The following is a 16,112-nucleotide window of genomic DNA, read 5'->3' as shown; positions in this document are numbered from 1 at the left end:
TGAGGATCTGAGCCATGGGAGAATATTCGAATGTGAACACTGCCCTAGTGACATCCTGCGCTATTTCTCAATGATGCATTTTTTTCTTTTTCTTCTTTTTCCATAGATCCTTGTTTAGCCTGCGTGCATGTGCTCTATTATAAGCTTTGTCAACTATGGAAGACGGATATCCACGCTGTATGAATCTACTTTTGAGATCTCTACTCTGATTCTCAAACTCTATCATTTTTAATAATCCTTGCAAGCCTAACAAATTGACCATACGGGACAGCTGCAGCTACGTGTGGCGGGTGAAAACTTATCATAATGCAAAAGAGAATAGGTTTTCTAAATATGGTTGTGTCAATTTCATCATTGATGATCCTAACTTGTACATGTAGAAATTCAATAGCCTGTTCTTCTATCTTGCTAGTGAAGCTCATGTTCATATTGTTATCATTCAGGTACTTAACAAACAGACTGAATTGATCTCGATCTCCTGCCCATATAATGAATACATCATCGATATACCTAAAAAAACTTTTGATGTACTGTACAAAAGGGTTGTTGATTGTGAATACATATTTTTCTTCAAATTGAGCCAAAAACAAATTGGCAAAAGTGCAGGAGACGGATGTCCCCATAGCAGTTCCAGATGTCTGGCTATACCACTGTTTATTAAACATAAACGTATTATTCTTCAAAACAAAAGACAGTGCTTCAGTGACAAACTCAGTGTAGGATCTATCTCTTCCTGTTTTAATCAATAAATCGCCAACAATTCCTACTCCTAGATCTTGAGGAATCTTTGTGTATAGGCTCTCCACGTCGATTGTTGCAAGGAAACCCTTTTGCCATGTAATTTCTCTTAGTGCTTCCAAAAAATCATTGATATCCTCTAAAAAGGATGGAACGCCTAACAATAGAGGGCGCAGTAGCCAATCTAGATACTGAGATAGTAGTTCGGTAAGAGACCCGATACCTGCAACTTTCGGTCGCCCAGGCGGATCTACCAATGATTTATGGATTTTAGGCCTGTAATACCAAACTGGTTTTACTGGATACAGAGGAAACTATTTTTCAGCTGTTTTATCAGACAAAACTTGACATGCAACATACTTCCAAAACTTGGCATGCAACAATCAAGAATGCCTTTAAGAAGCAGCTACAAGAAGAAACAAGTGGGATGGCGACGTTGAAGCCAGATGGTGGGTCTTGTTTGGACCTACCTTTGGGCTTCAACGTCGTGAATCTCAGTGATCGACAATTAGACAGCGATTGTCTGTCATTTCTGTCGAAAGGACTTAACTATAGTTTAGTTAATGTTTTTGATGAATCACAGTTTGAGGTGGATTTATTTAAAGGGGTTAGGAAGCTGAATCTCTATAGGCACTTTAAGAACACACCAGTTCCTGCCCAGAAAACGATAGTGGCAGAGAATCCTAATAGAATAGGCCCTTTGGGCATTCACTTTAATAAAGATATCGAACCCCTTGATAAAGAGATAGTCATGACGCTACTTGAGTTACAGGGCTGTGATATGAATATATCACCAGACTGCACTTCCAAACAAGACAGCTTCACTCGAGGCATTAAATCTACCTATACCCCACCCTTGTCAGCTGGAAGTGGCTTAGATCTTTTTCAAAGACAGGTCATTAAAGATATTAAAGTTTTACAATATCCTAAAGTGTCACCTAATTTGACCAAGGGTGAAAAATCGGCCCTTCAACGTATATCGAAAATGTCCGATATATAGTGAAACCAGCTGACAAGGGTGGAAAACTAGTAGTTCTAAACAAAGATCAGTACATAAGGGAAGCCGCACGACAGCTCAGTGATAGAACAATTTACTCTCCCCTTAAAATCGACCCAATATTTAAACTTCAGCAGTCTCTACGTTCATTGTTGTGGAAGTATGTTGCATGCCAAGTTTTGTCTGATAAAACAGCAGAAAAATTGTTTCCTCTGTATCCAGTAAAACCAGTTTCGTATTACAGGCCTAAAATCCATAAATCATTGGTAGATCCGCCTGGGCGACCGATAGTTGCAGGTATCGGGTCTCTTACCGAACTACTATCTCAGTATCTAGATTGGCTACTGCGCCCTCTATTGTTAGGCGTTCCATCCTTTTTAGAGGATACCAATGATTTTTTGGAAGCACTAAGAGAAATTACATGGCAAAAGGGTTATTTTCTTTCAACAATCGACTCAACGTCGAGCCTATACACAAAGGTTCCTCAAGATCTAGGAGTAGGAATTGTTGGTGATTTATTGATTAATACAGGAAGAGATAGATCCTACACTGTGTTTGTCACTGAAGCACTGTCTTTTGTTTTGAAGAATAATACGTTTATGTTTAATAAACAGTGGTATAGCCAGACATCTGGAACTGCTATGGGGACATCCGTCTCCTGCACTTTTGCCAATTTGTTTTTGGCTCAATTTGAAGAAAAATATGTATTCACAATCAACAACCCTTTTGTACAGTACATCAAAAGTTTTTTTAGGTACATCGATGATGTATTCATTATATGGGCAGGAGATCGAGATCAATTCAGTCTGTTTGTTAAGTACCTGAATGATAACAATATGAACATGAGCTTCACTAGCAAGATAGAAGAACAGGCTATTGAATTTCTACATGTGCAAGTTAGGATCATCAATGATGAAATTGACACAACCATATATAGAAAACCTAGCTCAACAAATTCTCTTTTAGATTATGATAGTTTTCACCCGCCACACGTAGCTGCAGCTGTCCCGTATGGTCAATTTGTTAGGCTTGCAAGGATTATTAAAAATGATACAGAGTTTGAGAATCAGAGTAGAGATCTCAAAAGTAGATTCATACAGCGTGGATATCCGTCTTCCATAGTTGACAAAGCTTATAATAGAGCACATGCACGCAGGCTAAACAAGGATCTATGGAAAAAGAAAAAAACGCATCATGGAGAAATAGCGCAGGATGTCACTAGGGCAGTGTTCACCTTCGAATATTCTCCCATGGCTCAGATCATCAAAAATGCAATTTTAAGCAATTGGCATATGCTCCAGACAGAGAGATGAGCAATTAATTGATAAAGTGAAAAATAAACCGGTCAGCTTTAAACGGGCAAAAACCATAGGAGATATTGTCACTAGTACTAATCTTCCCGACACAGGTAATACTTGGTTGGACAGATGGAGCCCCGTGGGAAGCTTCAAATGTAGACACTGCGCAATGTGCAATTTCATACGCGCAGGGACACAGGTTAAGATCGTACATATAGCACATACTATTAGGTAATTTCTCAATTGCAAATCGACTTATGTAGTGTATTTGATTTTTTGTCCATGCGAAAGATTTTATATCGGTAAGACTCACAGACCCCTGTACGTGCGATTTAGAGAACATAAAAGATCGATTGTCACAGGCATTGGGGCTACGCGCCTCATAGAACACATTAAAGATGAGTACTGAGGTAACAAAGAAGTGTTAAAGTGTACAGGCATTGAGAGAGTTAACCTATCAGTTAGGGGTGGCGATAGAAAGTGTATTTTATTGCAACGAGAAGCCCAATGGATTATTAAAACTAATGCGATGGGAGGTTTTGGCTTCAACGATAAAAATGACCTTGCTGTCTTTAAATGATTTTAATGTTTTAATTTTTACACAAAGGTGATCCGAAGAATTGATTGATGCACCTGTTTAGCAGTGACGTGCAGGGGGGAGACAGGTATATATGGCGCTCCCCTTTCACGTCACAGGAGGCTTGACAAAGCGTGACTGTTGCACGAAACGGCTGTTGCCTTTTTTCTTCTGTGAATTGTCACCCGCACCCGCTACGAGCTACGACTTGTTGAAGATTCGGTGAGTGCCGCCCTTCTCTTTTTCCTTCTACCCTTGATAACATTATTAGCACACCCCTGGCTATATATAATATGTGGCGCCAACACCACCTAGGGGCGAATAAATGTCATGACGATGCCAGCCTGATGTTAGGAAAATACAATACGTTAAATACAGATAATTATACAGAAATTTAAAGGGGGCCACTTGTACACACAAGTGGGATGCTGCATACCCCGCTGCTTAAAGATAAGTCATCCTTGACGTTTGACTTGCTGGATGCTGTGGATCTCTACGCCATCACCTGAAAGATATAAAACATACGCCACAAACACAAATATGCATATTTTCAATGCAAAGTACTTTTATGGCACTTCAATAACCTCCTGCAAATAAAGGGTTATGCATAACAGTACACATTTATTATAATATCTTTTCTCTCTCATAGCGCAAGGACATTGGGCGTTGTAATCTTCGGTGCTTGACGGTGACAAAAAGGGGCGGTGATCTCAAATAGGGGCAATACAGTCCATGGCATAGTACTAAGACAAAGTCCATCCCTGATTTGGGGTATAAATATTTTATAATCCAATAGTGAAAGGTGTAAAAAGATTTTGATTGGTAAGAGCATATGTGTTGCATAAGATAAGGCACAGAAAAGTCTTTCTGGGTACATTTCTTTGAACGTTGCATAAAACTTTCAAAGTCCCAGACAACCTGAGAAGAGGGTAGGAAAAGAATAAAAGGGCGGAAAAGAAGTGTGCAACTTGGGATTTTCTGCATGGTGGAGTCCATAATAGAGTCCTTTAAAAGGGCCAAAGGGCTCCACATTGGCTTGGAGAACTGCCACCACAACAGCAAACATTAGAGTCCCTTTTGCAATAGTGTCTCTGGCTCCATTTTAGTATTGGCCAACTGGCCTATTTAAGGATATGGGTCTGGTGAGCTGGGTACGGAACATTCTGGAAGAGTCTCTTGGCACTGCTGTATGGTCAACTGGATCAGACGTTGCAAGTACTCTTGACCTGCAGTATTGGTATAAACAGGTTCTAGTGATTCCTTAGGGCGTTGCAGTCTAGACTTTGTTTTAGAACAGTCTTCAGGGTCTTTAGTAACTATGGCTGGTTGCCACAATATATTGGTGCCAGCAAATCCAGTGGCAAGTTGACACTGATTAGATGTGGGTGGTATATACTTTTCAGTCAGTCGCAAAGTGGTACATGGTCTCTCTAGGTCCTCCTCACTTTCCAAGTCAGGATTTTTAACAGGTTTCTGTACCTCAAATGGCTGCCCAGGTCTTTTCACTGCAGTGGCATATGGTCCACGAGTGCCCTCTGCTGGCGTGAACTCCACTATCTCGTTGACATAAAGGCTATGGAGCCAGCTAGGAAGTTCTTTCCTTTCCACAGACCTGCAATTTACATAATAGTCTCTATCTGTCTCCAGGTCTCTGAGGAGACCCGGACCAGTCTACGTACGGGAACTGGGAGTGGCCCCAGGGGCTCACTCAACATTTTTCTGGTGGGCTCTTCAATGTACTCCTTCTTAACATTAACTTTCTGATGACTTACAGTTCGGAGCTCTTTCATCAACCGCTGGTCGGGTGAGTAAGTTGGTTCCACAGGTGCGCCAGGATCTCTATATGGTGGCCGCTCAATACTTCAGGCTCTCAGTCTTGCGACCCACAACCCGCTCCTCCTCGGACTTCTGGTTGGGGTCCGGATGGCTGGTTCTCTCTTGTCGCGTGGAGATATGGTCCGCCATGCTTTAATTCTCTGCGTCTTCCTCTCTTTCTCCGCAGCAAGGCACCTCCTCTTCCTCTGCTGGGCTGGCATACACAAACCCTCCAGGCCCGACCCCTAGGTCTGCTTGCATTAGGGGGCGGCATCACCAGGCGGCATAATGAAAAGTCTATGATGGCGCAGCAACAATTTATCTTCCCGCTCTTTTAAAGGGGGTCACTCAATTTTCCCGCTTCTGAGGGGGTGTCACTATCTTTTTCACAATGATGGCGCAGTATAAATAACAAGAAAGCGCTCAGGTGGCCATTTTTCAGTTCAATCAGAAAGGCCATTCACTAACAGCAAGCAGTTTTAGTGACACAAAAATAAGCGTTTTTCTCACTTTTGACACAGCGATTCAACAGTAGGAATCCTGTATAGTATGCCCATGCAATTTGTTATCCACAAAAACACTTTTGCGGCTCAATAAAGATGTTTAAAGTTTCCAATGTGTTAAAGCACATGTACAGTCTCTCAAGTAAACAAGTGGGGCTTAAGGCGCAGAGGAGTTTATATCCTGTTCGTATAATGTTCGGATAAGTCGCAAAGGATTTTGTATCCTGTTCGTGATGCCAATTTTATGCAGCGTACTGGACCGCAGGGGCAACACATGAGTTAGGGTTGGCCGATGGGGGTAGTAGTTGATTTTCTCACGGCTAGCAGAGCCTCCCTGGGCCGCCAGTGCAGTGGAGGTAAGGACATTAAATCCTCCGGGGCACTCTCTATTGCAGGGAACACCAGCCAGATGGCAGTTGAGGTGCCCTTCATGGTATAGGTGTTTAAGGTGCTTTGGTGGCTGGGCCCCTGTGTTCGTGACGCCAGCACCGCAAGGTGCAAATGTTGAGAGTAGTAGAAAGGATGAGGAGTCAGTTGTAGTAAAACAGTTGAACATTTACTGAATCAATTGTCTCAGGGCAGTTGTTACAGTTCATCAATACAGCAAAAGCAATAATCCAGATGTTGGTTTAACTGGAATTCCTTATAACAGGTCTGGCAATTGTCAGTTGAGGCGTTCTCTAATGCTGTTACCTTTGGGTAAATTTGCACTAAGTAAACTTTCTAGCACTCAGGTACTGAATATAATGATTTCCTATTGATCTTGAACAATCCAAGAAATGTACCTGTGGAGAAAATCTGACTGATAAGGTGTGCGGTTACCCCTGAACCATATGACCCAAATTCATATGGCACGTATATCAGTATACCGCAGCCAGATTAGTCCAGATGTGATGGTCAAAGCTGTGTAGGACTTAATGCCAATGACTTCTGATCGTTCACAGTTAAAGTCCAATTGATATATGCGGCACTAATAACAGTTCGTAACACAGCCAAAAGTCACCTGGTACATTCAAAATGCCATAATGGGTGCTCCCCAGGAGCTGGGTCTTACCCGTCTTCACTGCCTCTTTTGCAGCGCTGATTCCAGGCGGCCGCACACCAGCGGCGTCCCACGTGGTGTGCTAGACCTCAGCGTGGCGTCCCACGTGACCTGGTTACTTAGGAGACAGGGTAAAGCTGAGATGACGTCACTGATAGGCGACCCCTTACTCAGAATCCGGACAAAGCTGATTCTCCTTTATCTTCTTTTCTTATTGCAGATATTCAATGCAACGCTCACTCCTCACGCCAGACGCGTTTCGAGGTGCTGTACCTCTTCCTCAGTGGCCAACTGAGTGAGCGTATCCTCACTCTTATATATGGGACAACTACTCCCATAATGCTTCACATTATCATGCATTTACTTAACTCCAGAGTAGACCAGGGTCATATTTCTTCTTCCTACCATACTCCCTAACCACCTAGTATAGAAACGGCCTATACTACTGCCATCATCTTATACAAAAAGTTGCAATGCCTCCATGAGTAAAACATATGTATATATAAAACATAAATAATCACATATATATAAAATTATGTATAAAATTACATATAAAACATGCGATGCTATTTGCATCCACTAAAATAGGATCTGGAGAAATACGCAAGGTCACACAGTAACCTGCCCAACAAATGCACCAAAAACGCATAGGTGTGAACCTGCGTTTCTTGTGCGATTTATTCCTTTATCAAATGGGGTGCCGTGTGTGAATAGATTCATGCTTCCCCATAAAGGTGGCTATCCTGTAGATACTAAGAGGACACCTCAATATTCAGCCAGCATGTCAGTATAAGGACCCCAAAATGAACTATGATCCCAACTATATGTTGTTTGACAGGGACCCTCTGAACATGGAGATCCCAGGTCCCCAGAAGAAAATGAGGATGATGTAAAAGGGAGAGCTGTCCGACAGGGAGGGGAGATCGGAGTGTCGATAGACGACCAGACTCCAATGTCCCTTCACCACCAGGCAACCCCCCACAGGAAACCAAAGACCTCCATTTCAGCGTTCAAGCCCCTCGGAACAATCGTGTCATATTCAAAGATCCTTCGCGATTCCTGTCTAGACATGTGCGCTATATGGTTCCCCCCTCGCCAAAGCTTTTTAACCTTCTCAATCGCCGTAAATCTTAAACCGGTGGGGTCACAATTATGTATTAACTTAAAATGTCTCGATAGTGAATGTGTGTCCAGCCCTTTCTTGATGTTTGAGATGTGTTCCGCTACCCTCTTTTTGAGGGTTCTTTTCATTATCCCTATATACTGCTTTCTGCAGCTGCATTCCAGCAAGTAGATAACATCCGTGGAATCACATGTCAAACATTCTTGTATGTCCAGACTAAAGGAATTGACCGTTGACTCCACCTTAATGGTTTTCTTAGGGAAAGTAGGGATTCTACAATTAGCACATCTGCCACATCTAAAAAAAACATTAACCGCCATCCAATTTTCTTTACTCTGAGAATCCTTTTTTCTTTTCACAGTTGGGGCTACTTTTCCCGACAAGTTTCCTTCTCTTGTATAAGTGATCTTTGGAGTCTCACTCAAAAGGGGACCTAGTAGGTGACCCCAATGCCTCAGTATACTTCTTTCCATTATCCTGTATGGGGAATTAAATGGAAGAAGAATTCTCAAGGTTTCATCCTGTTGTTGGGGGGTACTCACAGAGAAAAAAAAACTTCCTTTCCATTTTTTTCACCTTTTCTAAAAAACTGTCTATTATCTGCACTGGGTAATCCCTTTCTAATAATTGTTGTCTCAACCCAGCAGCTTCATCCTCAAATTTGCTCTCTTCAGTACAATTCCGTTTCAATCTCCGAAATTGACTGGTAGGGACATTGATGAGTCAGCGTGGAAGATGACAGCTTGCAAACCTGATAAAACAGTTTTTAGTTACTGGTTTGAAGTATGTGTTACAACATAGTTTAACCCCATGTACACATATCTCCAAATCAAGAAACTCTACTCTTTCTTTACTTATATTTGGGCTGAACACTAGGTTCCTCTCATTGATGTTGATATTCTTTAAAAACAGATCCAAAGATTCAGGTGTGTCTCGCCATATGAACAAAATGTCATCGATATATCTCCGCCATAGCACCAGGCTCGCCCCCAGCTTGGGCATGATGACTTCCACTTCCCACTGGGCCAAAAACAAATTGGCATAGCTGGGGGCGAATCTGGTGCCCATGGCGGTGCCGGTTCGCTGAACATAAAATTCGTATTAAAATGAAAAATAATTGTGAGCAAGTATGTATTTCACTCCACCTAATAAAAATTCCAACTGCTCATTCGGCAGATTGGTGTCCCCCGACAGTTGTTCATAGAGCGCCTGTACACCCTGAGTGTGATCAATCACTGTGTACAGTGATCCGACGTCTAACGTCCCCAAAATCCACTTGTCTTCCCATTTGATTGTTTCCAGGCATTTCATAATATCTGTGGTGTCCCGAATGCAAGATGGCATCCGTTTCACATAGGGTTGCAACCACTGGTCTATATATTTAGAAAAATTGCAAGATATAGACTCTATCCCCGACACTATTGGATGCCCTGGGGGTGACTTCATGTCTTTGTGGATTTTGGGGATGCAATAGAACATCGGAATTCTTTTTTCTGTCTGCAAAATGAACCTAGCTTCCTGGTTAGAAAGAAAGCCTACCTTTCCCTTTGTTGCAATATTCCTTCAGTGTATTGTAATATGCATCTGTCGGATCCCCTTTTAATTTTTGATAAGTGTTTTCCTATTTTAATTGTCTAAAACACTCCTTTAAATAGGCCTCCGTGTTGAGTATCACTACAGCCCCCCCCCCTTATCTGCTGGTCTAATGGTAATTTCATTATTTTCTTGCAATGTTTTAATTGCCTTTATTTCTTCTTTACTCAGATTGGCACTCAATCTACGGCTTTTTGTTTTCCTAAGATCTCGTTCCACATTATTTTTAAACGTGGCCATCTCGCTACTAATTTCCTGTCTGGGGAATTTTTGGGATTTGGCTTTCAGATTAGTATGTGAATATTTGTTCACATTCACTACTAGATCAATCTCTCTATTTATGGGTTTCTTTATATAGTATTTCTTCAGACATAGACGTCTAATAAATTTTTCCACCCCAATGTATGTAACGAACTTGTCCAGAGGATTAGTCGGGGCAAATTTCAGACCCTTATTCAATAGTTGAACCTGAGTGTCTGTGAGTTCGATGTCACTGATTTTTTTACTATGTTGGACGTCGATTGTGTTGATTTGTGTAGTTTCTTTTTATCAGAGTGTCGTCCTCTACGAATCTTTCGTTGTGCTCCTGCCTTATTGTCCTGGTTTGTGCCGGAGTGTGATAGTGTTTTGAGTTCTGATATTGTCCTTGTTCTTGTCTCTGTGTCTGGTAATTCCCTCTGTTGTGAGTGTACTCCATTGGACGTTCCCTCAAATTGTAATCGTGTGAATATCCCTGTTTCCTGTGAGTGTGCTTCCTTGTATTTTGTCGTGGTGGAGTTGGAGTGCGTGTGGTACTCGTTCGTGTTTTGTGGTGAGGTGGGGTATAATCTAAAAAATGTGGTGTAGCCAATGTTTCAAATCTATTGGATACTTTAACATTATCCAAATCAATATGTGATCCCTGTGTATTTCTAATATCGATGTCACTCCGTAAGTGAACCTCAGTGACATCTTTCCTCTCCATATAATTGAGTTTTCTAGACTTTTTTTGTATAATTTCTTTTTCTAATGAGTCGAGATTTTTACAGATCCTATCCCGCCATTTTCGGGTATTGTCTGTATCTGGAAAAGTGTCAGTCTCTCTTTTTAGGGTATCTATCTGTCCTGTCATCTCCTCTGTCATTTCTATTCTTCTTTTAATAATCATTTGTATCAGGATTCCTCATTTTACAAGACACTGAAGGAATATTGCAACAAAGGGATAGAGGTAGGCTTTCTTTCTAACCAGGAAGCTAGGTTCATTTTGGAGACAGAAAAAAGAATTCCGATGTTCTATTGCATCCCCAAAATCCACAAAGACATGAAGTCGCCCCCAGGGCGTCCAATAGTGTCGGGGATAGAGTCTATATCTTGCAATTTTTCTAAATATATAGACCAGTGGTTGCAACCCTATGTGAAACGGATGCCATCTTACATTCGGGACACCACAGATATTATAAAATGCCTGGAAACAATCAGATGGGAAGACAAGTGGATTTTGGGGACGTTAGACGTCGGATCACTGTACACAGTGATTGATCACACTCAGGGTGTACAGGCGCTCTATGAGCAACTGTCGGGGGACACCAATCTGCCGAATGAGCAGTTGGAATTTTTATTAGGTTGAGTGAAATACATACTTGCTCACAATTATTTTTTGTTTGAACACAAATTTTATGTTCAGCGAACCGGCACCGCCATGGGCACCAGATTCGCCCCCAGCTATGCCAATTTGTTTTTGGCCCAGTGGGAAGTGGAAGTCATCATGCCCAAGCTGGGGGCGAGCCTGGTGCTATGGCGGAGATATATCGATGACATTTTGTTCATATGGCGAGACACACCTGAATCTTTGGATCTGTTTTTAAAGAATATCAACATCAATGAGAGGAACCTAGTGTTCAGCCCAAATATAAGTAAAGATAGAGTAGAGTTTCTTGATTTGGAGATATGTGCACATGGGGATAAACTATGTTGTAACACATACTTCAAACCAGTAACTAAAAACTGTTTTATCAGGTTTGCAAGCTGTCATCTTCCACGCTGGCTCATCAATGTCCCTACCCGTCAATTTCGGAGATTGAAATGGAATTGTACTGAAGAGAGCAAATTTGAGGATGAAGCTGCTGGGTTGAGACAACAATTATTAGAAAGGGATTACCCTGTGCAGATAATAGACAGTTCTTTAGAAAAGGTGAAAAAAATGGAAAGGAAGTTTTTTTTTCTCTGTGAGTACCCCCCAACAACAGGATGAAACCTTGAGAATTCTTCTTCCATTTAATTCCCAATACAGGATAATGGAAAGATGTATACGGAGGCATTGGGGTCACCTACTAGGTCCCCTTTTGAGTGAGACTCCAAAGATCACTTATACAAGAGCAGGAAACTTGTCGGGAAAAGTAGCCCCAACTGTGAAAAGAAAAAAGGATTCTTAGAGTAAAGAAAATTGGTTGGCGGTTAATGTTTTTTTTAGATGTGGCAGATGTGCTAATTGTAGAATCCCTACTTTCCCTAAGAAAACCATTAAGGTGGAGTCAACGGTCAATTCCTTTAGTCTGGACATACAAGAATGTTTGACATGTGATTCCACGGATGTTATCTACATGGTGGGCCATTTATATGGATACACCTTAATAAAATGGGAATGGTTGGTTATATTGACTTCCTGTTTGTGGCACATTAGTATATGTGAGGGGGGAAACTTTTGAAGTCGGCCATTTTGAATCCAACTTTTGTTTTTTCAATAGGAAGAGGGTCATGTGACACATCAAACTTATTGGGAATTTCACAAGAAAAACAATGGTGTGCTTGGTTTTAAGGTAACTTTATTCTTTCATGAGTTATTTACAAGTTTCTGACCACTTATAAAATGTGTTCAGTGTGCTACCCATTGTGTTGGATTGTCAATGCAACCCTCTTTTCCCACTCTTCACACACTGATAGCAACACCGCAGGAGAAATGCTAGCACAGGCTTCCAGTATCCGTAGTTTCAGGTGCTGCACATCTCATATCATCTGAAGGCAATCGTCTATGCTGTGAAGATACGAGATGTGCAGCACCTGAAACTACGGATACTGGAAGCCTGTGCTAGCATTTCTCCTGCGGTGTTGCTATCAGTGTGTGAAGAGTGGGAGAAGAGGGTTGCATTGACAATCCAACACAATGGGTAGCACACTGAACACATTTTATAAGTGGTCAGAAACTTGTTAATAACTCATCAAAGAATAAAGTTACCTTAAAACCAAGCACACCATTGTTTTTCTTGTGAAATTCCCAATAAGTTGGATGTGTCACATGACCCTCTTCCTATTGAAAAAACTAAAGTTGGATTCAAAATGGCCAACTTCAAAATGGCCGCCATGGTCACCACCCATCTTGAAAAGTTTCCCCCCTCACATATACTAATGTGCCACAAACAGGCAGGAAGTTGATATCACCAACCATTCCCATTTTATTAAGGTGTATCCATATAAATGGCCCACCCTGTACTTGTACTATATTGGGAGAACGAAAAGAACCCTCAAAAAGAGGGTAGCGGAACACATCTCAAACATCAAGAAAGGGCTGGACACACATTCACTATCGAGACATTTTAAGTTAATACATAATTGTGACCCCACCGGTTTAAGATTTACGGCGATTGAGAAGGTTAAAAAGCTTTGGAGAGGGGGGAACCATTTAGCGCACATGTCTAGACTGGAATCGCGAAGGATCTTTGAATATGACACGATTGTTCCGAGGGGCTTGAACGCTGAAATGGAGGTCTTTGGTTTCCTGTGAGGAGTGGGGAGGTTGCCCGGTGGTGATGGGACATCGGAGTCTGGTCGTCTATCGACACTCCGATCTCCCCTCCCTGTCGGACAGCTCTCCCTTTTACATCATCCTCATTTTCTTCTGGGGACCGGGTATCTCCATGTTCAGAGGGTCCCTGTCAAGCAACATATAGTTGGGATCATAGTTCATTTTGGGGTCCTTATACTGACATGCTGGCTGAATATTGAGGTGTCCTCTTAGTATCTACAGGATAGCCACCTTTATGGGGAAGCATGAATCTATTCACACACGGCACCCCGTTTGATAAAGGAATAAATCGCACAAGAAACGCAGGTTCACACCTATGCGTTTTTGGTGCGTTCTTTTGGCAGGTTACTGTCTGACCTTGCATATTTCTCCAGATCCTATTTTAGTGGATGCAAATAGCATCGCATGTTTTATATGTAATTTTATACATAATTTTATATATATGTGATTATTTATGTTTTATATATACATATGTTTTACTCATGGAGGCACTGCAAATTTTTGTATAAGATGATAGCAGTAGTATGGGCCGTTTCTATACTAGGTGGTTAGGGAGTATGGTAGTAAATGCATGATAATGTGAAGCATTATGGGAGTAGTTGTCCCATATATGAGTGAGGATACGCTCTCTCAGTTGGCCACTGAGGAAGAGGTACAGCACCTCGAAACGCGTCTGGCGTGAGGAGTGAACGTTGCATTGAATATCTGCAATAAGAAAAGAAGATAAAGGAGAATCAGCTTTGTCCAGATTCTGAGTAAGCGGTCGCCTATCAGTGACGTCATCTTAGCTTTACCCAGTCTCCTAAGTAACCAGGTCACGAGGAACGCCACGCTGAGGCCTAGCACACCACGTGGGACGCCGCTGGTGTGCGGCCGCCTGGAATCAGCGCTGCAAAAGAGGCAGTGAAGACGGGTAAGACCCAGCTCCTGTGGAGCACCCATTATGGCATTTTGAATGTACCAGGTGACTTTTGGCTGTGTTACCAACTGTTAATAGTGCTGCATTCATCAATTGGACTTTAACTGTGAACGGTCAGAAGTCATTAGCATTAAGTCCTACACAGCTTTGACCATCACATCTGGACTAATCTGGCTGCGGTATACTGATATACGTGCCCTATTCCCAGTGCTATATAATCGACATATATGGACCATCTTGTCTATTGATTAGCACGGGCTTTATTTCAACGGCACACATTACCCTGGAACGGGTGCATTGATATACGGGACTCATTCCTATCTATATAGAGGTCATACATCTGTTTATAGCCTGCATTTTATGTACATTTGATTTTAGAGGATATGTTTTTAGGTTGAATAAATTGTGCATCATTGTTCTTTCAAGTGAGCCCTTTTGAGTGTGCCCCTTCTTTGCTTTTGGTATCTACGATATTCAATTTTTTTTATGTTTAACAGACTCAATCTACTTTGTTGAACATCATTCAAACGATACATCAATTTGGAGAGGTCTCGAGTCTGGATGTAAATTGGGAAAAAACTACCCTCATGCCTTTCGATAATATGATTATGTGCTTAGATAAGCTTTTACTCCCCAACTAGGCCCCTATGAATACTCTGAAAATTTCTGACTCTCTTGGGTATTTAGGTATCATAATCTCTCCTAGGGTGGAAGGTTTCATCTCGCTTAACTTGATTCCATTAATAAATAAGCTAAGGTTAAAAATAACAACATGGCTCCGGTTATCTCTATCAAAAGCAGATAAAGTATCTCTAATTAAGATGGTGATTCTTCCCCAGTTACTGCATGTCTTTAAGAATTCTCCAGTTTGGATTGGGGATAGATTTTTTTAATTAATAGAAAGAATTATTAGGGACTTACTATGGGGGCGGAAACGTGTAAGACTTAAATTTGACTATTGGTATAAGCCTTTGGAGAGAGGAGGAGTTAATCTCCTAACCTTCAGGGGTTATTTCTTGGCTACGCAGTTCTGTTTTCTCTGTGAGCGGATTGATAGCCCACTCTGCAAGTATTTAGTGAATAAATCCCCTTATGACAATTTTTTTATGCTATTGGAATCGGATCATTTGACCGATTCCGATAGAGAATTTAAGTCCGCCAGGAATTTGATTATGAAGTCATGGTATTCGATTAGACTTTGGTATGGAGTGAAAGGTTCAATTGGATGTACTCCGTTGTGGTATAACAAGCACTTGAAAACTTTAGTTGAATTATGTAGAGATTTATATTGGCAAAAAGGTAATATTTAATATTTGACACAGGTAGTAGGAAGTGGGGATATTGCTTCGTTCACGGTACTATCACAAAGACAAAAATCACCGAAATTATCATGGTTTCGGTATCTACAGCTAAGATCGGCACTTTTAAGTATTAAAGAAAAAAATAGGCTAGAAATTCACACCGGTCCACAATTTAATAGAGAACTTGGGGCAAAAAAATAAAGATTTCTCAGCTTTATAAAAGTTTAATTACGGCATGATTTGTTGATATTTGGTCCCCGGGACACAGGGCTTGGCAAAATGAATGTTCAATGACACACTTGGAGGATCAGGAGAAGTTAGCTCAGGATCTAAAATTGGTATCACATAATTTTAATCACGTTTTGGTGCATTTTAATATTCTACACAGACTTTATGTTACCCCTCTCTGGCTTAATAAATGTGGTATT

This window comes from Bufo bufo, chromosome 2 (genome assembly GCF_905171765.1).
Source record: "Bufo bufo chromosome 2, aBufBuf1.1, whole genome shotgun sequence".
In the NCBI taxonomy this organism is placed as follows: domain Eukaryota; kingdom Metazoa; phylum Chordata; class Amphibia; order Anura; family Bufonidae; genus Bufo; species Bufo bufo.
Note: the sequence above shows the minus strand (reverse complement) of the source record.